Consider the following 26,806-nt stretch of genomic DNA (forward strand, 5'->3'; position numbering starts at 1 on the left):
TGCTACATGTACCAAAAGTAACGTGTGTGTGTGTGTGTGTGTGTGTGTGTGTGTGTGTGTGTGTGTGTGTGTGTGTGTGCGTGTGTGTGCATGTGTACATGTGTGTGTGTGTGTGTGTGTGTGTCTCTGCGTGTGTGTCTGTGCTGTGTTGGAGTGTGCATGTTATTGTGCGGATAAGTGTTCCTGCAAGTATGAGCAAGAGTGCGGGGTCTTGTTTGTGGATACTTGGATGTGTGTGTGTGTGTGTGTGTGTGTGTGTGTGTGTGTGTCTGTGTGTGTGTGTGTCTGTGTCTGTGTACATGTGTGTGTGTGTGTATACGTGTGTATGTGTGTGTGTATGTGTACATGTGTGTGTGTGTGTATACGTCTGTATGTGTGTGTGTCTGTGTATGTGTGTGTATGTCTGTGTGTGTGTGTGTGTGTGTGTGTGTGTGTGTGTGTGTGTGTGTGTGTGTGTGTGTCTGTCTGTGTATGTGTGTGTCTGTGTACGTGTGTGAGTACGTGTGTTTGTGTGTGTGTTCACATATGTACGTTGTGTGTGTGTGTGTGTGTGTGTCACGGGGGACCTGGCTTAAAAATGTAGCAGCAGTTTTTGAACCTACAAGATAGGCTACAAATTGAGATGCCCTGTAGTGAGGAAACATGTGAAGAGGGTACAATAAAAAAAGAGAACCGATAACAGAAATGGTCACCTGAGAGAGAGTCTGAAGTTGAAGCATAGGTAAACGTACTGCTATCTACTGCTGAAAATAAATTCTTTGTAAAGTGGCAATGCCCTTTTAAAGTAATACAGAAAGTAAGTGAATTTGCAAGTTCAGACAATTAGGAAAATGAAACAAAAACAGTTGTATCATACTGGCACAGTTTTTCTGAAATCCTGAGTATTTATGTCTGCAGGGGAAGTTAGGATTTCTACAGCATATCCTCAAGCCAAAATTGAGGAGATTCTCTCAGTGTCTCTGGAATTAAAAGAAATTATAATCAGTAATAAGGACATGTTTAAAGAGGTGCCTGAAAAAAAATAGTATAGCTAAACACAGAAAGTGTACCTGGAGATAAAGTACACTTAAAAACTTATAGGATACCAGATTTTAAATGACAGCAAGGAAACCAAGCATGAACGGTGCTTAAACTTGAAGTTATAGAAAAATCCCAGAGTGAGTGGAATAGTCTCATTCTGCTGTTTCCAAGGCAGATGGGTCTATAAGATTTTGTGCTGACTTAAAGATGCTACATGACATAGTTCAGTGAGAATTGTATCTTATGGCCCGGGTGGACAAACTTAGAGAATCGGGGCAAGGCTAGGTTTCTGTCCATTTTGGTCTTAAGCAAATGTGATTGTCAAATATTTCTAGCCATTTATGCTAAGGGGAAATGGCATTTTCTCACTTGATGGGTTCATCCATTATAAAATATGGCTCTTACTTCTGCACTGAATGTCTGCGACATTTGCAGTGCTGAGAAGCAAAGTCGATAAATCCTCTGCCTTAGATGTAGCAGCTTACCTGATATATATTGCAGCTTACCAGAAATTTGTAGAAAAACATCAAGTAGCAAAAGGCACAAAAATGGAACAGGATACAGGAATAAAAAATATTAGGATTGACTTCTTCAAAATACCCGACAGTCAGCAAGACCATCCTTTTATACATACAACAATTAAGCCACTGATTAAATACAGTTGAATAATTGAATAATTAAGCATACAAATGTTTAAAGACATAGACTCCCTTGTTTTCTGAATTTTCTTTACCAGTAAATTAAAATATACGCCATTACTTAGTACCACTATAAAAAAATTATATATATGGTAAACATGTCCCCTAACACTAAATTACAAAAAATGCCAGCTTGTAGGTATAATACAAAACTATTGACTGTTTTTAGAGAAAATATGAACATCATATGTATAAATCTGTGCAACAAGCAATATATACAATAAAATATGTCCAATAAAACCCAAAATGTCTTGGAACAAACAATAATTAATATCAGAGCTATAAAAACTTACATAGAAATGAAAAACAAGGTCATAGTATACACCTCATTAAAATAAAAAGTCTGCTTTAAGTTTTAAATAACTGGTGAGGGACACCATATCATTCAAACCTGGGCTAGTAGTGGTATTAACTCTGAGTTGCCACATAAGTTCTCTAAATTCAAGGAACCAGTCACTGGGTCCCCCTCTCTCATCCATTACTACCCTTTCCAGAATGATAAACTTGAAATTATGGTTTGGAAATGTATTAATGTGCTTTGCCAGGGCATTTTTGGTGTTGCCTTTAGTTATATCATATGTATGCTGATAAACGCATGTCCTGAAGACATTTTTGGTCTTGCCAATATAAAACCCAGGACATGCCTGGCATATAGCAGCATACACTACTTGTTTACTCACACAATTACAATTCTGGTTGACTTTTACCTATCCATAACCTTTAATAAAGATTCTGTCACAGTCTAACATATATTTGCATTGAGTGCAGTGCCCACATTTTGTCATTTTCCCAATACCAGGTTTTGTGATCTTACCACTGGACTACAAAAAGGTTCTTAATGCTGGAATTCTTTTTGTATATTATAACAGGGGAGTCGCCCACCTTCCCTCCTATGGTCTCGTCGCTCATAAGAATGAACCAGTTTCTCACCAATATGTCCCATATCAAAGGGAATTGTAAGTTGTATGTAAGAATAAGCCCATGTTGAAATGGGGCAGTTGTTGAAACCCTACTTTCCGAAGGTGCACAGAGTCCAGAAATGTCTAAACCCAACAGTGGGTAAAAATAACCTTCCACTCTCTTTTTGGATACTTCCTCAAGTAAAGGTATCACAAATTCTTCAGGGTACCCCCGGTTGACTAACATACCCAATAAAACATCCCTTTCCTTGTAAAAGTCATCAATTCTGCTGATCATGCGGGCCAATCTCACCCCTTGTCCTTTTATTAAGGATCTTTTTTGATGAAGGGGATGTCCGCTATCAAAATGAAGAAGGGTATTCGAGTATGTGGGTTTCCTGAAGATGTTAGAATAAAACTGGTTGTTCTCCAGATCCTTGGAAATCTGTATATCCAGGTAACTAATGGATTCCATATGAGTTACCATGGTAAATTCCAGAAAGGTAGTACTGGAGTTGAGAAACAGTAGGAATTCAGACAACTGCTCCTGGTCCCCCCTCCAGAAAATAAGGATGTCATCTAGGTACCACCCATAGAATGAACAGTATGTCATCCATTCAGATGTGAAAACTTGGGACAATTCCCATTGTGTCAGGACAATATTAGCAAAAACTGGTGCACAGGCCGCCCCCATAGCAATACCTGATTTTTGCTTAAAAAGATGTCCTTCAAAAATCAGGAAACTGTTTTCCAGGACTAATTCCATTAAAGTCCTAAGTGTAAGAATCCTGTTATGGGAGAATGTAGTCTGTTGGCACAAAAAATCATAGAACAATTCAATGCCTTCCGAATTTGGGATGACATTGAATAAATCTTTGATGTCAATAGTTAACAAAATAATGTTACTGTCAAAAAATTCTTGTCTCATTTTTTTGAGACAGTCCCAAGAATCTTTCATAATATGGGAAAATTAATTCAGACAGTTTTTTAATTTCTGGTCCAAAAATTTGGCAATACTAATAGTTTTGGAACCTTTCACATCCACTATGGGCCTTAATGGTGGGTGGGAGATGTTCTTGTGGATTTTTGGGATCCCAAATATCGTTGGGATCCGTGGATGTTTCTGTGTGCAGAAAAACAGTTCTTCTTCAGATATCTGGTTGTTAAGAAATAAATCAGAAAGCACCATGTCTACATGACTATATGCGATGTTTAATTCATTGCGTGATATTTGTGCATATCTGTCACCAAGAAGATGTTCTAGTATACAGTCAATGTACCTTTCCTGATCCATGACTACTAAACCACCCCCTTGTCAGGTTTCATGACTCTGATCTGTCTGTTATTAGAAATACTGTCTAGAAGGACAGTCTCCTCCTTAGTTAAATTGTACAGTTTACCACTGTCATTCGCCCTATTTAAATCCCTGATTTCCTTAGTGCAAATGCCTTGGAACAGTTGTAAAGTGGGATGCAGTGGGGGGTTATAGGTACTTGTTTTTTTGCATCCACCTGGTAATTGGTAACTATTCCCAGTTTCACTTACATAGACAGTCAGGTTTAGCTTTTTAGTATAAAGCATAACGTCAAGGATTGTTTTTTCCATGTTGAATTTCATATAGGGTACAAAATTTAACCCCTTCTGAAACAAGTGCGCCCAATCTTTTGTAACTTCTATGTTACTTAAATTATAAATTTTGAAGTCCTGATGGTCATTACAAATAATGGAAATCATCTCACTGTTGCTGTCTAAAACTTGCCCGGTCTTGTCTGTTTCCAATTCACCCATCCCCCTCTCCCCCTTCCAGAAAAATTCTGGGGTAAATGGTGTTGGTCCCCCTGGTAACCAACACTGGATTATGTAACCTTGTTTCTGGATCCCCTCCGATCTCCTTAGGCCTTGACCTAAAGGGATGGGACCTGGGTGGTTGTCTTCACTGGGTTGCAAGTCATCAGTAAGTTCATCAAAAACATCATTATTAACAAACATCATTATTAGCAAACATCATTATTAGCAAACATCATTATTAACAAACATCATTATTAAGATTGCTATGCATTTGTACATTGTTGGTATTTCCATTAGAAACTGATGGGTGGGCGACACCTGTTTCATAGTCTTTGGCATCTCTAACTAGTTTTTTACTCTTTTTCACCTTAATTTTCTCAACAATCTTATCGATGTTAAAAAACACAGCGTTATATTCCTGATGTTTGTTACAAAAATCAATGTCACTTTTTTAACAAAGCATCTAGTTTACTCACAGACTTTTGCAACAGTTCAAACTTCTTCTCATTTCTTGCAGCTTACTTGGATGATGTAATATTCCCTGAATACTGGGGTATCCAATTATCCGAAGTCTATGCAGTTTGCATTGGTGACCACTCCAGCTAAGTACAAGTTAAGGATTCCAGAAGCACGTTATTTGGATTATGTGGTTGGCCAACGGCTTGTGAAACCACAAGCGGAAAACAGTAGCTGTGTAATACTGATCTCCATCAGTCACCCACATGCAGGTTAGCATGTTTTATTTGTGCCTGGATGATTATTATCAGTATTTTTTTCCTGATTTTTCTAGAACTACTTGCTCCCTGACTGTTCCACTGGAGATATAATATGGCAAATGCAATAGAGGAAGCCTTTAGACAGCTAAATAATATGCTATGCTCAAAGCTATCAGTCATAGCTCCTGCCTTTTCAAAAGAATTCTCGAACGTACAAATGCTTTGGAGGTGGGCTGAGGTGCACTTTTGTAGGAGCAAATACCTTCTTCTGTACTTTTAAAACTGATTAAGCTATTTCTATCTTCACTGTCACTCTTTTCACCTCTTATATACAAACCTAAAATAATCAGATGACATAATCACCAGATTTTAACAGTGACCCCACCCAATTTACACCTAATTCATTTTTTTTCTTTAAAAAAAATATATATATAATTGCATTATTTGTGATACCATTTAAACATGAAAACATGTATTTAATAAATATCTGCCATTTTATCTGTCTGAAATCTAAGTTACTGTCCTTATTCACATTAAAACCTTCAGTCACATGACCAGCAACATAAAAATATTGTTTAAAACCAGCACATATAGTAGAATGCTTGCCCAATGTATTCATGTTAATTTTACATAATAAAGTTTATAAATACGTTTAACTGTCTATTGGTTTCTCTGTATAATATGTTTTGTATGTCACAGTAAGACTACAAGAGAAGGATTACATATCTTGTATGCACCTATATATGGAGAAACCAAGGCATCTGTAAGTTCTTTTCCAACCATTTTTACCATTTATCGCTCTTTGCTGATATTCTAACATATTTTATATATTTCTTTTTTATTAATAAATGATGCTTGTCACACCCTATTTAGAACACTTCATCACTGCTTAATAAAATACATCAAATGTTGTTCAATATACCTTAACATCAGCACTATCAACAGGAAATACCAAAAGCGTGGAGATAGATCAATTAACATTTTTTTCTAGTTTTACTATAATTTTTACATTAATTCTTGACCTTTTTTTGAACATCTTCTATATTTTTACCAACAACCTTGCCAAGATATCCTCTTAAAACAAACCTGCCATTTAGTACCTGTAACAGGTGTTCCAACTTTTCTAAATCTATGGTGAGATGTTTTGTTCCAACACACTGTTATTTAACCAAAGTGTTGTCATGCATACTTTGGAACTGAAATATTGCATTACTGGCTTGTTCTTATAGCAAATAATGACATTCACACTTATGCATCACACCTTGTACATTCCAACATCCAAGAAACAAATCCTGTTTCTGTTTTTATGACAAGCAAATCATAAAAAAGTATGTACTACTGTTGATGACCAACAGACTCGTTTAATTCAGCTTCACTACTCTCTCAAATGAAAATACAAATGTCACCAATAAAGTAATGATGTGCCCTGACATGGTCCACACCTATCATGTTCACAAGACTTGCTATTTCCCAATATACCATAACAAAACTGGCATAATCCGCTGTCATCCTGTTTTGTCCTAGTTTGTAGAGGGCATGAACACCCCATCTGCTGTATTAGTGGAAACCTTAGTCTTCCGCTTTTTCAATCGGCTGATCCAGTTAGGGGTCACCACAGCGGATTATCTGTTTCCATTTCTTCCTGTCCTCTGCATCTTGCTCTGTCACACCAACCACCTGCATGTCCTCTCTCACCACATCCATAAACCTTATCTTAGGCCTTCCTCTTTTCCTGTTACCTGGTAACTTTATCCTTAGCATCTTTTTCCCAATATACTCAGCATCCCTTCTCAGCACATGTCCAAACCAACGTAATCTTGCCTCTCTGGCTTTGTCTCCAAACCGTTCAACCTGAGCTGACCCTCTAATATACTTATTCCTAATCCTGTCCATCCTCGTCACACCTAATGCAAATCTTAACATCTTCAACTCTGCCACCTCCAGTTCTGACTCTTGTCTTTTCATCAGTGTCACCGTCTCCAACCCATATAACATACCTGGTCTCACTACCATCTTGAAGACCTTCCCTTTCACTCTTACTGGTATCCGTCTGACATAAATCACTCCTGACACTCTTCTCCACCCACTCCACCCCGTCTGCACTCTCTTCTTTACCTCACCCCCCCCCCACTTACCATTACTCTGAACTGTTGATACCAGGTATTTAAACTCATCAACCTTTGCCAACTTTAGTCCCTGCATCCTCACCATTCCTCTGTCCTGTCCCCATTCACACACATATATTATGTCTTAGTCCTGCTGAATTTTATTATTCCTTTCCTCTCTAGAGCATATCTCCCCCTCTCCAGGGTCTCCTCAACCTGTTCCCAACTCTCACTACAAATCACAATGTCATATGCAAACATCATAGTCCACAGGGACTCCTGTCTGATCTCATCTGTCAACCTGTCCATCACCATTGCAAATAAGAAAGGGTTTAGAGCTGATCCTTGATGTAATCCCACCTCCACCTTGAATGCATCCATCACTCCCACCGCAGACCTCACTGCTGTCACACTACCCTCGTACATATCCTGTACCACTCTTACATACTTCTCTGCCACTCCTAACTTCCTCATACAGTACTACAACACCTCTCTAGGCACCCTGTCATATGCTTTCTCTAATTCCACAAAGACACAATGCAACTCCTTCTAACCTTCTCTGTACTTCTCCATCTACACTCTCAGAGCAAACATCGCATCTGTAGTGCTCTTTCCTGGCATGAAACCATACTGCTGATCACTAATCATCATCTCCCTTCTTAACCTAGCTTCCACTACTCTTTCCCATAACTTCATGCTGTGGCTGATCAGTTTTATCCCTCTGTAGTTACTACAGCTCTGTACATCACCCTTATTCTTAAAAAATGGTGCCAATACACTTCTTCTCCACTCCTCAGGCATCCTCTCACTTTTCAAGATTGCATTAAACAATCTGGTTAAAAATTGCACTGCCATCTCTCCTAAACACCTCCATGTTTCTACAGGTATGTCATCTGGACCAACAGCCTTTCCATTCTTCATCCTCTTCATAGCTATCCTTACTTTTTCCTTGCTAATCCATTGCACTTCATGATTCACTATCAACACATCATCCAACCTTCTCTCCCTCTCATTCTCTTCATTCATCAGCCCCTCAAAGTACTCTTTCCATCTCCTCAACACACTCTCCTCGCTTGTGAGTACGTTTCCTTAATTATCCTTTATCACCTTTACCTGCTGCACATCTTTCCTAGCTTGGTCCCTCTGTCTAGTCAATCGGTATAGGTCCTTTTCTCCCTCCTTAGTGTCCAACTTTTCATACAACTCTTCATACGCCTTATCCTTAGCCTTCGCCACCTCTCTCTTTGCCATGCACCTCATCTCCTTATACTCCTGTCTACTTTCTTCAGCTCTCTGATAATCCCACTTCTTCTTTGCCATCCTCTTCCTCTGTATATTCAACCACAGAAAGAGATTCTTTAGCCATTAAGTGGGTAGTCACCAGCCTGAAATATTAGCACTTTAAGAGAAAGTTTGCATCACATATCATTCCCCCCTTCAATGGATATTCTAACAAAAGGACACCAAACCAAAGCTATTTCAGTAGGTACCACTGACTCTCCAGCTTTTTAGCCTTAAGGTAATGTATCAGCCTGGTACAGTCGTGTTAAAACAATTTGGTTCTCCTGGGATTACAGCCCAACTGTTGAGGCTCAGACCATTGGTTCTACAGTAGATCAGAGGCAGTCCTGGAGTAAATATTCTATTACCCTACTCAAGAAGGGTCAGATAACAAACTGAAGGATGGTCACTTTATGGCATAATCCAATAAAGAGCAAGAATGTTAGAAGAGATTAGAGTCAGCTGTAGAAAAGGTATTTTAAACCCAGTTCCTGCCTCATTTCACAGATTAGTGAACTTTTGGTCTGAGAGAGATTCAAGGAGGACTCTAGCTGAAGGTACGCAGATCCAAAGGAAAAAGGCATCCATCTTGTGGTATTGTGGCTGTTCTTGTATGCTCATGAGGGTTGTCCTTTCTAGAGCTATATCTGGGAAAGGAAATACAGAGGTCATCAGCATTAGACAAGAAGAGAAGCCAAAGAGAGAGAGTGAGTGGTACACACGTGCCAAACTCCTGTGTCTGATACAAACAGAGACAACTTTACCTGACAACTTATAGGAAACACCCATCTGTAGGAGTATATCATGACCATTACATCTTGAGGAAGACACATTCCTGACCTCTGCATCTAGGGAGGTTTCTGAAGAGGAGTTTCTCCAGGAGCTACATGTTAAAGATGATTTGGATATATTTGTCTAACTGTAGAAAACCTGGAACATGATGTGACACGAGGCCCTAAAAATGATATGGGCAGGTAATAAAAGCTCACAGATGACTTTGTCTGAGTTCTGTTGGATTGCCAGTTCACAATTTACCAAGTCTTGAAGTAGAATGTTAAAGACCAGCAAGGTCCCAAGACAGCACATAGTGTGGTAAGCCTTTCATTCAGTGGAGCTAATATTCTTTCTAAAAGTGTCACTACATTCAAGACAATTTACTGACCTTTAATGATCTCAACTTGATTTATATCCAGAACTAACACATCACCTTTTTTCATCCTACGCCAGATCCATTCTTTAATTTTATTTTCAGCTTTGTAACCACAGTAATTTATCTGGTGTTAATTCATTTTCAGCAGTGACCTGCACAGAAAACATACGTAAAGTACACAGTAAAACAAAGGAATATTAAGTGTAATAATGACTTATCCTTTCCATTATTTTGCATAGTATACAGGAGAGACATAGCCATTTAATTATTTGGGCCACCTGAGGAGCTTCACCTGTTGGTAGAAATGACAACAGCCTTCTGCCTGAGTCTCACATGTGGTATGTGAAGAAGGACTTGGTAAATAGAATATACAGTACACAGATAAGTAGGGCCTTAAGAATGAGTATATACAAAACTTCCTAGGGTGATATCTGGCTCCTCTTGGGCTCTGTTTTTGATGAGCAAAAGAATGACACAGTCAGGTCAAATAAGATACATGGAGAACTACCTGGTGGAGTTCAGGTAACTGCACAGGTGTAACTAGTGTCTTGAGTTGGATATTGCCACGAGATCTATTGGTAAGACATTAGTGATCTCCTGTGGGTTGAGATGACTAAATTGCTGTTCCTGTACACTTAGTTTTCTTTCTACCACTGAATGGTCTGATACAGTTGATATTTTTCTCTATTCTAAAAGAAACTTCAAGCTCACATGAGACTTTTTTGCTTAATCTAGTCACTCAGTGGTCTCTGTACCTTGGTTCTAGTTTTATTACATGAAGATTTAATTTATAAGTGTTGTAGATAAGTTTCTTCTTTTCAAAGCAGTTTAACAAAAATACCAACAAACTGTTTTTCTGTTGAATTTTCCTCCCTAATTTTGTTGCATGTATATTTTGGTGGTGCATTTGCTAGGAACAGTGAAGAAAGTATTAACAATGTCTTCTGTTGACATGCTTGTGTACTGAATGTGAAATGCTAGGAACAGTGAAGAAAGTATTAACAATGTCTTCTGTTGACATGCTTGTGTACTGAATGTGAAATGCTAGGAACAGTGAAGAAAGTATTAACAATGTCTTCTGTTGACATGCTTGTGTACTGAATGTGAAATGCTAGGAACAGTGAAGAAAGTATTAACAATGTCTTCTGTTGACATGCTTGTGTACTGAATGTGAAATGCTAGGAACAGTGAAGAAAGTATTAACAATGTCTTCTGTTGACATGCTTGTGTACTGAATGTGAAATGCTAGGAACAGTGAAGAAAGTATTAACAATGTCTTCTGTTGACATGCTTGTGTACTGAATGTGAAATGCTAGGAACAGTGAAGAAAGTATTAACAATGTCTTCTGTTGACATGCTTGTGTACTGAATGTGAAACGCTAGGAACAGTGAAGAAAGTATTAGCAATGTCTTCTGTTGACATGCTTGTGTACTGAATGTGAAATGCTAGGAACAGTGAAGAAAGTATTAACAATGTCTTCTGTTGTCATGCTTGTGTACTGAATGTGAAATGCTAGGAACAGTGAAGAAAGTATTAACAATGTCTTCTGTTGACATGCTTGTGTACTGAATGTGAAATTCCCACTTGCAATGACAAGGTTGTTCACTGTGATTCTCCCATTTTAAACATTATGGAAGGCAGAAGAATTTCTGACGATTAGTTTTTGTACCAATGGTGAACAGGACAGTGCCTTTGTATGATCTGCCTATGAAAGGGACAACGCTATTAGTTGTTTGCCTGGATAATCTCAAGTAGATTCTACCCTGTGAGATCCCTTAACAATGAATGTGGTTACTTTTCACAAAATGTAAGATGCACCTCCTGTGACTTAGAAAAATGCTCACTAACCATGGTAATTGAGCAATACTGATGGGCCAATTAGTGTGATGGTGAAAAATTGTGATTCAGAAACAGGTATAGCCAAAGACTTCAATATTAATTCATTACCACATCTCTTTATCAGTCCTAGACCTGAATGTGCTATCCCACTAGTGGCCTGTGGTATCACATTAGTAAAGGCACTCTCCTACAAACACATACATTCACATGCAGGTACACACACACACACACACACACACACACACACACACACACACACACACACACACACACACACACACACACACACACACACACTCTCCCAGACATTCCCACAAACACCCACTCACACAGTCATTCACATACAAGTCTCCATACACTCACAGAAGTCCTCTCTCATACATCTACGTGTATGATCACAAACACACACACACACACACACACACACACACACACACACACACACACACACACACACACACACGCACACACACTCTTCCAGACATTCCCACATACACCCCACACACAGTCATTCACATACAAGTTTCCGTACACTCACAGAAGTCCTCTCTCATACATCTATGTGTATGATCTAACATACACACACACACACACACACACACACACACACACACACACACACACACACACACACACACACACACACACACACACAGACACACACACACACACACACACACACACACACACACACACACACACACACACACACGTAATTTAGAATCTCAATTCCCTACTTAACCTTCCACATGTGACACAAATGAAACACATGCACACACATTTCCACACACATATACACATTAACTCACCTCCATACCTATGACCTCTCTGAACTTACCTGCACTATGAGTACTCCCATAGGGGTGAACAGCTGACCACTGTCTTTTGACAGTGTTTACATTTTCCTACTTCCTTGAATGAGTGATTCAGAGCACAACGTTGAGCAAATTGAAAGCCACAGACATTTCCGGGGAAAGGACAGAGCTTCTTAGTACTGGCCACTTTCATCGACAGATGCACTAACATACAGCATCACCAATGAGACCACTCTCCATGCACAGATCCCCATGATGAGAAACCCTAAGTGGTAGTGTGGCTTATGAATTTGAAAGGCTTTATGTGATATGGAAACCTTGTGAGATAAGGCTTCAACATTGTGCTAAGCTTTTCTAAATCCCATCTATGTATAAACATTCTTGTTCCTGTAATACTTGTAGTTATTGACTTGGTAATAAATGTGTGCAAAATGAATGCATTATACCCGCGTCTATATTACTGATGAAATGCTTAGGTTAGCGAATACCTAAATATCAAACTGGTAATATCGAAAAATTAAAACAGCAAACGGCCAATTTAACGTAGGGAATGAATTCCCTCGGCCGCATGAAAAAAAAAATTTAAACCAAAATGAAGTGGGGGATGTGCCCCCCACACCCCCCCTAACTAAATATACCAACTCCGAGACTGATCTACAGTGGGGAAAGGGGCAAAATCCGCATAACGGCCAAGGGAATTCTTTCCTTGCGTTAAATCAGCCATTTGCGTTTTTTTGCTTTTGATATTACCAGTTCAATGTTTAGTTATTTGCTAACCTAAACATTCGATCAGGTAATAGGAACTCTTATTCTCAAATGATAATATCTATAGATCAGCAAAGAAGTTGTTATGTCCCTCAAAGGACATAGTAAATGGTATATGTGTGTACCCGAGGAAGTGGTATTCACTAGCGTTTATACTGCTTGGATATTAATTACGCCTTCATCAAGGTCTGTATTTATTACCATAGTTTAATTTTTGCCATGGAATAAAACTGAGACTCCCACAGGCCCTATTTAAAACAGAGCTGAGTTTTAAACTCTGGGAATTATAGGGTGATGCTTGTAGTCTAAACGAGGTCTTTGTGACACCAGAGATTTCCTTAAAGGCCAAAAAAATAATTTAACATTTTCGTCTTTATTTTTCAGTTTGTGGGTATTAATGACTGCTATCCTCACCTGCCTCATCTGTTTATGCTTTTAGGTGATGTGCCACAAATGTCCATTAATTTTATTTTGCCTAGAAAAGACATTATGGGGATATTAGACTGTGTGTTGAACAATTTAGCAGTAACCCATGACTGAGTGTGGATATTACTGGATTAACCAATGGCTGATGCCATTAAACAAAGCTATCCATAGGTAAATCCTGTGATACTCCCAATCAGGAGTGGGTTATTGGTATTATACAATGACATTATTTAAGAAATAAATGTCTTATCTTTCTTAAATAATGTCTTTACATAATAGCACGTTGGTGCCCTTCTGCATTCTTCACTTTTTTCTGATGTGCTTCACTGTGTTTGATGCATACATTCCCATGATCGTACACCAGGGCAGTGCTAGGAAGCTGTAGGAGCAGACAGCATTTTGGTAGCAGTTTGCTTGTCTTTTTCTGTCCCCCCCCCCCCCCCAGCAAAAGCTTCAGCAGAGTTTAAACATTTTAAAGGACAGATAAATGGATGAGGTAAAAATGAAGGACAATCTACTACATTCTGGACAATTTAGAGGTAAGAGCATTATGACAGATCATGCTATCAGTAAATATACCTTTTAACTGCTCAGAGATATGCAAAGTGGCCTTGTCACCATGAAATATTGAAAGATTATTTTTTGAAAGAATATCCCAGAAGAAAGTCTGGCTGCTCAATAATAGTTTAGTAGCTGGATTTCTTTGTTTTGGGATATGCTTGATTTACAATGGGCTTGCTGGTTGGGCCGCACAATCAGCATGCTTGTTTTTGAATTGTAATGAGCTGTTATTGTACAATTACAAGTGCAGAACTACTGGGCATGACAACAGATCATTGATTATGATTTGATCAGGGCATTCAGCATTAGGAGTTCTTTATAAAGTGAAACCTTTCCTAACAGAATATGAGTGTAAGACTGAAGCTCAGCTGTATCTACTCGCTAGCCTTGTGTAGGCCTCAGTAGTTTTCATTAACCAACAGTTCTGCCAGCCAGCTATACTGCGGCAATCCTATAATACAACTGCAAAGTTTGCTGGTAACTACATTAATTAAATACATCAATGTGTGGCACTTCACTCACTTAGCTGGCTGAAGCTATCTACTCTACTAGCCTTTTGTCATGCCAAGACTGCAGACAACATCTTCTGTTCCACAGAGAGATACGCTGCCAACAGCCTGTTATTAAACTGGTAGCCCTCCTAGTAACCGCTCTTACTAAATCAATACCTAGTACTCACTAGTACTCACTAGTACTCACAGAAAAACCTAAAAATCATAATGGTGACTCTATTCTATATAGACTGCTAAACTGTGGAACTCAGTCCCTGCAGATATCAGAAATATGTTTTCAACAATTTGAAATCTCTTTGAAGATATACCTTTCAAGAACCTTGTCCTGCAGTCGTAACAACCAACTTCTAAGACCCCTTCTTATTCTAAAGCTTATTCTGTCAATAATTTACTAGATCAGTGAAATCCTACCTGTCAAAAAGCAGCCCTGCTCTTGTACCAATATAAATTACATAATTATTACCCCCATGCAATCAGATCAAACAAATATCAACAAGTTCACACTTGTGCTATAGTGATCTCCTGGTTGCAAGTCTGAATGGAATTTACCTGTTTGGATAAAATATGCATCTCTCTTATTTGCTTGTAAAAAGAAAATACCGGTGATGCAAAAAGTAAAATCACCAACAGCTTTAATGAGACAAATAACAGATACATGTAGACTGACTTAGGGCTTTCACCCAACTAGGGCATCTTCAGAGTCAATTAATGAAATGTTAACAAGCCTTTATAAATGAAATTTAAATAACATTGTAACCAATGACCACTGAAGTACAATAAGGTTATTGTCAATTGACTTGAGAATTAACTCTTGCTGGTGCAACAAAGTTCTACTTGTCAAAAAGTTTACCCCACATAACACAAAAATTTAACAATATTCAGTATATCTCAAACCATCCTTCATTTAAAAAATCCCTTGTGTTTCTTTGTTACAAAACTTTTCAAATGCATAATGCTTTGTGTTTTAATATACATGCCAAACATAAGGTGTCATTAATGCCTGGTCGTGTGCTGGCTTCTAATCTAATTTGCCATAAGCATTCTGTAACTTCAAGCATGCTTTTATAATCTCCATCAAAATCTTTAGTATATAATCTGTCAATTTCAAAAAATATAAATTTCTTGAAATTCATGCAGTCCTTGCTGTGGGTAAATAGAGAATAGTTATTTTTTTGTTTTTTATGTCCCTAGCATGTTCCAGTATCCTTTGTCTTAATTTTCTTGTGGTCATTCCAACGTAAAACGCTGGGCAGGATAAGCAATTACAGTAACCTGGACACATCAGGGACCTTTTGTAATTACCAAATTTGTATGTAAGGACCATCCTTAATGCATTTGCAAGCTTTACAATTTCCACATTTAGCCATCCTTGCAGGTTTTTGACTAATGGGTTTAGGTATTTTCTCCAAAAGTTCCTTAATATTTACACCCCTGCTGTTTATAAATTTTGGGTCACCTCCTAAGATGTTTAACATGTCTGTAGTAAATATGTTGTGCCATCCTGTTTAAATAACTTCCTTCACCTTACCAGACATGGTGTTGTGCTGCAATACCATGCCTGTCTGAATGTTATTGTGTTTATGTTGATGTCCAGAGACCTTTCCTATGTCTCTTGATTTATCTGATAAAACAGGTTTAAAGTCTGTTCCCCTTCTTTGAATAATGATGTGTTTAGTTGACATTAGTAAGTCCATGGGGTAGCCTCTTTCTACAAATAAACAATCAATATTTCAATTTCTTCTAAGAATATAATGTCCTCACTAACTATACGAGATGCCCTAATCATCTGACCTTTTACTACATTTTTCTTAACATAATGTGGATAACAGCTTTTGTAATGTAAGAAGGTATTACTGTACGTCTTTTTCCTAAATAGACTTGATTCTATCCTCCCATCCCTGATATATAAATGCAAGTCCAAAAAATCAATCGAGCTTTTGTCAACCTTATTAGTGAACTTCAAAAAAGTTGTAGTGTGATTTAAGTAAACTATGAAATCATCCAACTTGTCACGAGATCCCTTCCATAAAAATAATATGTCATCCAAAAATCTTAAATAAATAATCATTTTTGGATGCATAAGTGGATGTCAAACCATATTGGTCCTCCCAGTCAGCCAATACCAGGTTAGCATAAATGGGAGCACATCTAGCACCCATTGCTACTCCCGTGCATTGTTTGTAAAATTCACCCTGAAAATGAATATAGTTGTTTTCTAAGACAATCTGCATTGTCAACCAATAAACTTCTTTTTACTTGGTGAATATGACTATATTTAGCCAAACTTCTAGAAAACCAATCCAAACCTGTATCTTGAGGTATTACTGAAAATAAGTTTGTTATATCAACTGCAACAAACCAGAAATTCCCCAGGGTCATATTTAACAAGGTCCTTAGGCAGTCCAGACAATGCCAGGAATCCTTTAATATATGTGGTATATGGTCAAGAGTGTTTTTGCTGACAATATCGATATATGCCGCCAAGGGTTCTGTTTTTGATCCTCTGGCTGCCACAATTGGTCTAAAGGAAGGGTTGGTAATTTCCTTGTGTATCTTAGGAATACCAAACAGACTTGACATAACTGGATGTTCTACTGACAAATAAATGTATTCATCATGGTTAATTATTCCCTCACAGAGGAAATCATAAACTTTCCAGTCAATCTTTGTATATGCCCTCTGAACATCAGATTTAGATACCAATTCGTAGGTGTCAGACTCTTGCAATATATTCTGCATGTTCCATGAGTAGTCTGTTTTTGACATTATAACTACCCCACCTCCCTTGTCCGGTTTCATGACCCTGTATTGACTATTAGTTGAAAGTTCCTTTAAACAAAATTCTTCTGCAGATGTCAAATTTTTGTGGGTGTGCACCCTTGTTTCAGTCACTCTTCTCATCTGGGAGATACGCAAATGTTCAAAAGCTAGTACCAAAGGGTTGTGTGGTGGAATAAATAAGCTACTCCTCTTAACTGGTATAGTCTGCTTCTCTCTTTCAACATTAGATTTATTCATAAAGTATAACTTTAAGTTTAGTTGTCTTGTGTATAGTTTCAAGTTGATGATGAGTTTGCTTATGTCATATTTAAAATTAGGTACATAAGAGAATCCTTTTTTCATCAGACTCAAATGACTTTCAGAAATGGTCAAATCTGAATAATTATAAATGTTGAAAAAGCCACCCCCAATAATAAATGGACCTTCATGATTGTCTATGTTGTTATCCGGACTAAAGGGAACAACCAGTGAGTCATTGACTTTCTTAAACAGTAAGACATCAACTGTGGAATCAGTAATGTCCAATAACAATTCTGTGTTGCCAATAGTGTGATCTATATTGTTTGTTCTCAATTGTGATCGCTCTACCTGTACTGCCAATTCCTGTTGGAATTGTTTCTCCTCTGCCCCCCACCTCTCCAGTTGGCCCCTGCTTGGAAGTTCTGCCAGTGAGGTGGTCTTTGGTCTGGATAATTCTGTGGTTGGTCCCGGTTCCTTAGTCAATCGGACCGCCTTAAGGGGGGGTGGGTTCTCTAAAAAAACCGTCCCCTCGTCTATGTCCACTTGTGTACCTTCAGCCTCCCCTACCTCAGTCTGAAGTGTTTCTCTTCTTGTGTCTAATTCCCTATGTCACTGTTTGGTGTTCAGCATAGGGTAAGCCTTTTTCTCCTTGTATTCATTTGTATCCCTTTAAATTTTCCTTTGTTTTCTTTCCATACTAATTTTTACAAACTTGTCAAGGTCTGTCTTCATCTTCTCAAACCTGTTTCTATAACTATCAAATAACAAGTCATTAGTGATACTTTGTTTGAGTGTAACCAAGTCATTCTTCAAGTTGACAAGCTTACTGGTGTTGTCCCTAAAAATTATTCTCATCAAGTCTAATCCTGTCCTGTCAAGCAGTTCCAGCATGTTCCCATAGGCTTCTGAATTAGCCTCAATACCCATAGGGATCTTAAAAACCCTAAGGCATCTTGGTACCTGATTGAGGTCAATAGAGCGTTCCAAAAAGACATTGTCCATCTGTAGAGATTTATATTTTTTAGCTAATTTCTCAAACTTTAGTAGCTGTGAATTAAGTGTCCCTAGGTCAGGATTTGGTGTCCTCCCTGGTAAATCACCCACAATAGGGGGTATTAAGAAATCTTCCATGTCAAACAATGTTTTTTCTGTTCTATTTGTTCTATTGACATCTCCCATTCTATTAGTGTTGCTGTTGTTACCATCAACCCTCAGTGGAACTGTATTATGGCTTCTGTCCCTGTTAGTGCCAGGTGGAGTATGTAGGGTAAATAATTCAGCTTGCGAGCTAGTAATGCTGTCATTTTTGTCATTGTATTTGTTTCCTTGTAGTAAGGAAATAATTTGTCTGGATATATCTAAGTACTGAATCATAAGTTGTTCCATGGTTGTAATGGAATTTTAATTAATCTATTTAACCAAACTTTAGTGATTGAAGGTCACTATGACTCAATGTGTTTATTTGATGAAATGAAGGATGGTTTGAGATACGTTGAATATTGTTAAATAGTCATAGTCGATACACCAGCGGACACATACATCCTACAAAAAGGCCTCACAGAAATGGACAACTGGTGCCGGAGTCACGGCCTTAAACTAAATGCCAAAAAATGTATAGTCATCCCCTTTGGGAAAAACAAAGTACCCACAAATTATCACATAGACAGCAACCCACTGAGTACGGAAAAAGTAATCAGAGACCTAGGGACCCAAGTCGACAGCGACCTCTCATTTGACACCCACGTTGCCAAAGTGGTTAGAAAAACATTCGACCTTGCACACCTTATCATGAAGGGATTCACATCCAGATCCAAGGATGTCATTGTACCCCTATACTCCTCCCTCATCAGACCCATGATTGAGTACAATGCCCCATTTGGTATGTACCTCACCCGGCATTTGCAACAGCTGGAGAGACCACAAAAGTACCTCACCAAGAGGATCAAGGGTCTCCAACATATGTCTTATTCTGCCAGACTAAAGAAACTCCAACTCTATTCAGTAGCATACTGCCTGCTCAGAGGTGATCTCTGCCTGACGTACAAGGCCATGTCCAATCAGGATCTGATGGACATGCTCCATCTCAAAAAATCCAAATCCATCAGGACCACGAGAGCTAAAGACTTAAACCTCAGCACAAGTATGAATAGGACATGCTGGAGGGATAGATTCATAACCCAGAGGCTTCCCATGCTTTGGAACAGGATCCCAGTTCATGTTAGGCAGAGCCCCTCACTGACTCTCTTCAAGAGAAATCTTGATGAGTGGATGGGAGATCGTAAGTTTACCCCAGGGGTCACATCTGTGTCACTGCTAGACAGGGGCACAGTAAACTAATTCTATTATATAAGGGGGCCTTCATTGTGTCACTACTAGACAGAGGCACAGTATTCTAAATCTATTCTGTGCATTTGTGTGCAGTTTTGTACCATTTCACGGGGTGGCGAAAGCCACATCACTATGGCTAGGCTTACAAATGCCCCAGGGCAGATAGCCTAGTACTAAACTATGAAACTATGAAATGTTTGTGCTGTATGTGGGGTAAACTTTTTGACAAGTGGAACTTTGTTGCACCAGCAAGAGTTCATTCTCAAGACAATTGACAATAACTTTATTGTACTTCAATGGTCATTGGTTACAGTGTTATTTTAATTTCATTTATAAAGGCTTGTTAACATTTCATTAACTGACTCTGGAGATGCCCTAGTTGGGTGAAAGCTCTAAGTCAGTCTATGTGCATCTGTTATTTGTCTCATTAAAGCTGTTGCTGATTTTACTTTTTGCATCACCGGTATTTTCTTTTTACAAGTCAATATCTTAACTTTGGACTGGAAGTTTCATCTCTTATTTGCTGTCTGTATGCTATAATTACAATGTCAGTGTTAACATACACTGCAAAATAATGCTGAATGTTCTACTGATGTGTGAGTTTCACATGCTGTATATACTATTTTCTATAGATGTATCTGAGCTTAACATGCCATAAATACTATAGTTCATATAACACGGTGATCACCTGTTAAGTTATATAGCTTTACATTTTACATAGTACACTGTTGTTCACTCAATTAAATGTATATGTGGGGTTTTTGTCCCTGGTCCTCCACTGAAAAGGAACTTTGCCCATTTCAGCTTTCCAGATATAAGCAAAAGACACTAGAGGAATAAATAAATAGAGGACTTCCCTTTCCAGACAATGACAAAATGATACTAGTACTAAAACGCAAAACTAAGTGTTGCATGTAGAATGGACAGAGGCCTACAAGTTTCAAATCAGGCCATATTTACACAAGGATAAGCAAAGCTGTGGCCTTAAATAATTAGAGCTTGACTGAGGTGCTTTCTATGTGGTGCAGCTAAGAAGGGAATTTGCCCTCCCAGGACTATCAAGTTCTTTGGCACATTACACTGACTACCTATGCCCAAATTTCCGTCAGGTAAGACATCATTTTATTTTATTTATTTTTTATCATGTCAGTAGGTGAGCTGGTATAACCCCACTCTGCTTTGACCCTAGTCCATGGATCCCTAGCAGACCCCATTCCCTTGTGTAGTGTTTTAGCTGACTTTAACCTATGAATAGGTTTAGGAGTTGCATTTATTTTTGTGGGGGTAACACTGCAGTGGAGGGTGGAAAGTGTGACTATGTTCGTAGAGGAAGTTTTTTTTTTTTTTTTTTTTAACACCATTGTACCTCCTACATGGACACACAATCTTACATTCTTCCCAGACGTGGGGGATCACTGGCCTATTCTTTTTCTTTGGAGGCAAGAGTCAGGTGGAAAAAGTGGTGCCATCATCTGCTGGGAAGGAAGGGATTCTTGTTTTATGCTCCTAACCTTAATCACCACACCTTAATCACCACACCTGATGTCAGATGACCAGTGGGGCCCATCCCAGGTCACTCTCACTGCAGGAGCCTCAGCTACTCTAAGACGTGCAAAGGAGACCAGCAGTGGTTCCTCTATGTCACTTTCTAGAGGGTGACCTTCATTCCACTGCAAAGAGGCGGGCCTGGCAAATGCTGATGTTACAGCAGTAGGTGTGTTGCCCAGTACAGAGCAAGGTGGCAGATGTCCTGCACCACAGGTGATATTGTGCGTGAAAGCCCTCATATCTGTCAGTCACTTGAATGTGTGATCTGGGCTGATGATGACTACCCAAGTGTCAGTAGGAGGACGCATGAGGTTAGTCCTGTTATGTTCCATTACCATTGTACACTGACACACTTTTGAAGGGGTTATACTGCACAACTCACATGCATATTTGTCATATCCACCAGGATCTTCTCTCTGTTACTAGCATAACTCCCCACAACTATTAAAAAGGAGCAGATCCTGATGGCACTTGCTAAGGCCAAAATCACAACTGCAGTGGACTCCAACAACATCCCCAAATGCTACCTAAATAGCCTTAAACACAACCTATCAGGACCACTTGAGTCACTTTTTAAGAATAGCCTCAAAACAGGCTTTGTAGTATGAGAATGGAGGACAGCAATGGTTACCCACTTCACAAGGCTGGTCATTAAATGACTCCAGAAACTACAGACCTATTAGTCTGACTAGTCTAATATGCAATGCATTGGAACAAATTATCATGGAAATGATCAGCTAACACATCTGCAATCTTCAGTCACTGGACCCAACCAAGTGTGGCTTTGTCAAGGGATGATCACGCCTACTAAACCTGGTGGACTTCTTCGAGAGGGTTACCAAGGCAATGGATGAGGGGAAAATGGTACATACCAACTACCTAGAATTGGCTAATGTGTTTGATGCAATATCCCACTCAGGTAGAGTTGATAAATTTACCAAAATGAGCATAAACCCATACATAACTCACTGGATTGCCAGCTGGCTCACAGACAGTACCCCATGAAGCCAGGATTGGTAATACAACCTTCACTAAGAGACCAGTCACCAGTGGAATACCTCAGGGCTGTGTGCTGAGACAGCTCTGATTTGGGATCTACTTCTTGTAGATAAAAGCTAATGCTAAGGGCCTTTGGTTGATCAAGATCACAGATGACTACAAATTAGGAGATACCATAGACTCCCCCATGATGCAAACATCTTACAAGAGGGTCTGACACAGACAAATGACTGGTGCCAAATCAATGGGCTAAAACCCAATATGAAGAAATGCATTATAGTGCCTTTTGGGAAAATTACTACCCAAGCTAATTACTCCATTGATAAGGCATCTATAAGAGCTGACCCAGTAGTAAGGAATCTGATAACATATGTAGACAGTAATCTGGCCTTTGACCAACATGTGGCCAAGGTAGTAAGAAAATCATTCTATGTCGCCCAGCTTATAAGTAAGAGCATGGCATCCAGGTCAGAGGAAGTCACGATGCCACTTTAGTGGACCCTTATCAGACCCATCACTGAGTAATATGCCCACTTCAGTATTACCTGACCACACATATGGAATAGCTGGAATGTCCACAGATGTTTCTTACCACGCAAAGCCAGGGTATAAAGACATTGTCCTGTACAGATCACCGTAAAGTCCTATCTCTGTGCTCTGTTTCTTACAGGTTACTGGGAGGCAATTCGTGTCTGACATACGAGGCATCCTCACGTTCAGCTTTGATGCACCTTTTGCACATCCACAAAATAAGCAACATCAAAGCCACTAGATCCACGTATTTAAATTTTGCTTTTGACATAAATAAACATTTTGGTGAGACAGATGTGTTTCACAGAGGATCCCAATGCTTTGGAACAGGCTGCCCATCCATGTGAAAGAGAGTCCATCCCTAACCCCGGGTCTGACCCCCCCCCATGTCTCTGATAGACAAAGGCAGACAGTAATGCCCAAGCTGACATACCCCCCCCCCCATAACCTCTAGAGACTTCCTAACTGACAGACCCCCTCCTAATAAATATCCATGATACATAGGGATGCAGTTGATTTGGACTGCATGCTTAGACTTATAAAATTCCAGGTGGTCATTAGCCTAGTATATACCTAAGATTCTATGAACCTATAGCTGTTCTCCATTTGCACTATGGCTGCAACCGTGACAACCTGCATCATAGAGTATGCACATGCTCATAAGCTTTTCACATAGCTGGCATGTACCTGTATGTGTGCCACATGTTGGGGGAGTGACATGTGTTCCAGCACTGCTACAGGTATATTATATTTATGCTTTCATAAGACTGAATGGTCGAAGTCCAGCACAGCAGGTCTGCATATTCCTGATGTCAGCAGGTCAGCTGTGGCTGATGACGACAACACCATGCACATTGCATAACTATAACACAGTGGCACTGTCAGCACTACTAACATCGGAGGGTAGGCACACACCCCCAGATATGAAATGATGCTGGGGGTGTAGGCTGAACCTCTGACATCACCTGTGCTTAGCTCCGGATCATCCGTCTATGTTAACCCCACTCAAGCAACATGAGTCACCACCACCACGGTCAGTATATGAGAGTTGTTCTGCCAGTGACATGTGTGCACTCATCATAGCTGAGACATGTATAGGAGGCCACTGCTACATTTCCTAACCTGGGAGTTACACTCAGAGGATGTGCAGGTGAGTCATCCTGACAGAGACAGCTCGACACACCATGCTAGAATGTGAGTGGTTGCATGGCTTGGCACACAACGTTAGAGTGTGAGTGGTTGCATGGCTTGGCACACAATGGTAAGAGTGTGAGTGGTTGCATGGCGTGGCACACAACGTTAGAGTGTGAGTGGCTGTGTGGCCTGACTCACTACGTCACAATGTTAGGAGTGGGTGGCCTATGTGAGGAAGTATAACTCCTACAAAACATACAGCTTGACCTGCACTGCATGCAGTTTGATATGGCACGTAGATGTGATGGAAAATGCAACTGTCTCCCAGTTCTTGCTAGAGCAAATTTCCTATCAAATTTTAAATGCAAATGATATAGTGAGAGATACTGTCCACCACTAATGACAATTCTCTTGTGAAGACAGCACTGCACTGTTATAAATACTAATTATATTCATTTTGTCAGACCACCTTTTAAGCCACTGAGCACAGAAACAGCTTTAGCCAAAGTAACTCCTGCCTACTGGAATGAAATTCCAGAAGAAAAGAAAACTTACCTGGAAGGAACCAATGAAAAACATAGGGAGGACATGCAGACTCCACACAGAAGGCACCCAGCCAAGAATTGAACCGGAGAACCTTTTTCTGTGGGGTGACAATGTTAACCACTGCATTGCCCATCTTGCTGATGCCACCAAATGTTTTTGCTTTACGGACACTGGCTAGCATCCAAGTGTATCTCAAAGTACATTGGTTCATATTTCTCAACTGTCGAGATTTTTGCAGAACGTCTAGATTTTTGTCTCATATTTTTGGTCTATTCCTCATAAAGTTTGTGGTTTTCTGGAAAATCATTGAGGACTGAAGTCAATAAATAATGACAGATGCCCGAGTTTCACAAAATGCATGCCAATGCAAAACCTATTATTCTAGGGACTTTCTAAGTTTATAAAAGTAATATTTAACATCTGTAACTATTTTTGAGCTTTTGTTCCACCACAACTATGTTTGCCTTTGTCCAGATTTCTTGTGCTAGCAGGCTGAGAGATATGCATTGGTTAGCATCTCACATTAGCATATTGCCACTCCATGATCACTGATATCTTTTTCTTTTTCATTTTTCCTTTGTAGATAATTATATTTTATAAGAAACACACCCACTATTTTGTTTCTAATTTCCTGCTGTATTCACGCTCACATTTGGAAATGCACACGTATCTTGCCTCTTTTTGCTAATGCAAGCCAGATACTTCTCTAGTAACACATTAGCATGAGTATCCCACCAAGAGGCTGTCTTATCAATGTCATCAGCCCCAATGTTTTCATTACCTATTTAAATGGCTTAATGTATACAGCCGAGTTTTCTTTATCCCAAGTGACTGACTGTCATTTGACATCAGTATTTTATAGATGGAAGACCACTTACTGATAAAGTCACAACTTATCATCTGGTCTTTCTTTCTGTATTATGATTCTGGTCTTTGTTACTGCATTGATTTTCTACACTATCTGTCTTTAATGTAGTATCCATTGCAGTACAGTACCTGTATTTTCACTTAATGCCTTTTAAATAAATCTGTAAATGCTCTATTTATACATGCTATGCCATTATACTGAACTGCACCAAGCGCAAATTGTATTGTATGCTATGTCTTTGTAGTATGTTCATCACTAAATGTAATTGTAACTCCCTTTAGCTTTTGACCAGGATTACAGCAGAAAAGGCTTTAAGGATGTGTCTACTTATCAAGTTAACACACTTAAATAAATAAATAAACTCTTAAGTATGCAGACTTCATGGCTGTGGCCAATATTCATTTGGCTCCACCCCAAAGATGGCCCACTTTCACTCTATACCTATTTCCTGTTGGTGTAATGAGTACAACACCTAGCTGTAACCAACCTTAGGGGCATAGACGCCATCCATCTCAGAACATAGGAAAGCCACAGCTGATTTCCTGTATATGTTCTAAGGTACTCCACCATTTTCTACCCATGATGCATCACAGCTCTAACACTGAAGGATAATACAGTACACCTGTCCAATTTTCATGGCATTGTAGCCCCATTCTGACACTGGAGGATGGGAATCCTCACTCCTCCCAGCCAGTTACTGGCCTTGCTTTGTTAACACATCCACCTCCTTAAGCCTTACATCTATGATAAAATCGCTGTGAGTGGTCACTGTGCTCTATCTCCACCTGTGCAAATGATGATGACTGTAGCCAATCTGCCCCTTTGTTGTATACAAGTAAGGTACTGTCTGATGAATAGTGCAGCCAATTAATGCATTTTAATGCATAGCTTGGGCTTATTAATACATGCAGCAGTTTTAGTCATGCTGTTTTTGTCATGGCTAATAGTTGTGGGCCAGACAATGGCTTTTTGTCAGTGCCACAACATATGGTGCCCACCTCTGCTTCACATGGGGTACCACTGTAGCCATTTCGTCTGGCTCACTACTACTCTGCTGCTGTCTCAGGTCTGCTGACCAGTAGTGCAATGTTCCCAAGTTGTGTCCCCCTTTGTACTACCATAGTGTGCAGCATGGCACAGATTACTGAGATCTTAAAGCAGGTCTCAGATACATATAATAGCACATCAGCAGATGTATCCAGGCAGCAGAAACTTGCCGTTATAAGTCCAAACATGTCCAACTATATTTTCTGTC

The sequence above is a fragment of the Protopterus annectens genome, chromosome 6.part0, assembly GCF_019279795.1.
Source record: "Protopterus annectens isolate FY-2018-M chromosome 6.part0, PAN1.0, whole genome shotgun sequence".
Lineage (NCBI taxonomy): Eukaryota > Metazoa > Chordata > Ceratodontiformes > Protopteridae > Protopterus > Protopterus annectens.